The sequence below is a fragment of the Triticum aestivum genome, chromosome 4D (genome assembly GCF_018294505.1).
Source record: "Triticum aestivum cultivar Chinese Spring chromosome 4D, IWGSC CS RefSeq v2.1, whole genome shotgun sequence".
NCBI lineage: Eukaryota > Viridiplantae > Streptophyta > Magnoliopsida > Poales > Poaceae > Triticum > Triticum aestivum.
Genome location: NC_057805.1, coordinates 143,302,079 through 143,304,521, shown reverse-complemented (window position 1 = coordinate 143,304,521; position 2,443 = coordinate 143,302,079).

The following is a 2,443-nucleotide window of genomic DNA, read 5'->3' as shown; positions in this document are numbered from 1 at the left end:
CCGCCGCCTGGCCTCGCCTCCCCTCCACTCCGGCCGCCGCCGCTTCGGATCCGGTGAGCCGGCGCCCGATCCAGAACGAGCCCGCCGAGGTTGACTTTTCTCTCCCCCCCCGGATATTCCAAGTCCTGGAAATTTATCATTATCATGCCATGTTCTCTGCATCGTAACTTCTTGCATATAGCTCCGATTCGCGCATGTCATATGTCAAATTGTTCGCCTCATGATGCTCTCCATTTTGTTCAATTGCTCCATGTTCATTACAGGTCATCTTGATGCCCAAATCCTCGTTGGAAGAGGGCTAGTTGTTATTATCTGCTGGTTCTTATCAGAACTTGGAGATTTGTCATTTTTGTATCATTTATTCTGTGTAGCTTATGAGCATGAGCTCTACATGTGATTTGAAGTATGCCATGCCATCTTTCCATTGGTATAGTCCATGTATTTTTGTGATCTCTGTGGTGACTAGCACAAGCATGCGAAGTAGGCTCCATAATATTTCTGATTTCAGTGACTTAGTGATTTTTCAAAGTCCTTGTCTGCTGTAATTCTGTTGCCATGTAAACATGATGCTACAGAGAGATCCATGCATATTTTTGTGATGTTCAGTAAGGATGTTTGGTAGTAATTGATCCATTACTGCAATTGTTTGCAATTATGGAGTGCCATAGCATGACTCAATCTTGCTCTACTTTTGCTATAAAATATTTCTGGCAGATTCTTAACATGATATGCAATCTTGCCAAGCTTATTGTAGTTGATCCATACATGCTATGCTATTGTTCTTGCCATGGATAGCTTCTTAAACATTCCATCTTGCTATAGGTATGCTTGGTTTGTCATGCATTGCTCTGTAGTGAGTGAATCAAGCTCACAAAGAGGCCTACATATTAATATTTTTGCCATGCTCTGTTTTCTGCTAAGTCTGAAACCTGATAACGAAACTTGCTATGTTTACATGCTTGCCATCATATCTTCTGGTCCTTTTTGGCTTATAATCAGTAAGGGACTTTTGTTATATGCTTTGAGTAGTTCTATGCCATGCCTTCTTTTGCCATGTTAAGTTCCTGTAGCATGTTGATATCGTGCTCTGAACATTGCAACCTGATGTTATTTCTGTCATGTCCAGTAATTCTGCTAAGTCTGTGAACCTGTTATTATTTGCAATATTGCCATGTCCTTTTGAGCATGTTCTAGTGATTTCTGGAGATAGCTCAGTGTTCATGTTTTGTTGTGCTCTACCTGTACATCATTTTCATTCCTTTTGTTTTCATATTGAGTTGCTTTAGCATATTGTTTTGATGCTTGCATTATGCCTAGTTGCTGTTTTTGTCAGATTGTTGCTATGTCTTGTTTGGAGTGTATGTGTTGTACCGTTGCTCCGTTTTGAGCATGCTCCATATGAAACTTGCTTAGTTTTGCATGTAGTCTCATATTATCATGTTGCATCCTTGTTTTGAGGTGTTTGCTTGATGTTTGTATGCATTTTGCATCAATGCCATGTTTATCTTGTCTTGCTCATATCTTCTAGGCCGTAGCTCCGAATCTAATGAACTTTATACGTAACTTGACTAGAATTTCGTGTAGATCATCATGGTGCTATTTAACTTGCTGTTTAACAACTTCAACTTAATGCTTGTTCAGTTTTGGACCAATTTCGAAATTTGTATATGAGGACTTACCGGAATTGTTATATGTTGTTTCCGGCCTCATTTAAACTTGCCTTGATGTGTTGTTTCTTGTATGCATCATCTCTTGTCACGAGTAGCTTCATATAGCCTTGTCATGCATCATTCTTGATTGAGCGTCATGCCTTGTTCATGTGTGGTGTGTTTACCTTGTTGTGTGCTTCTTCTCGATAGTTCCCGTGTCGTTGCGATCGTGAGGATTCGTTCGTCTTCGTGGCTTCATCTTCTTCATGGATTCGTTCTTCTCCCTAGCGGGATTTCAGGCAAGATGACCGTCACCTTGGATCTCATTACTATCGTTGCTATGCTAGTTGCTTCGTTCTATCGCTTTGCTGCGCTACCTATTCACTTGTTCCTCAAGCCTCCCATTTTGCCATGAACCTCTAACCTTTGTCACCCTTCCTAGCAAACCGTTGTTTGGCTATGTTACCGCTTTGCTCAGCCCCTCTTATAGCGTTGCTAGCTGCAGGTGAAGATGAAGATTGCTCCATGTTGGATTATGTTTATGTTGGGATATCACAATATCTCTTATATTATTAATGCATCTATATATTTGGTAAAGGGTGGAAGGCTCGGCCTTATGCCTGGTGTTTTGTTCCACTCTTGCCGCCCTAGTTTCCGCCTTACCGGTGTTATGTTCCCGGATTTTGCGTTCCTTACACGGTTGGGTGATTTATGGGACCCCCTTGACAGTTCGCCTTGAATAAAACTCTTCCAGCAAGGCCCAACCTTGGTTTTACCATTTGCTCAGCCTATTT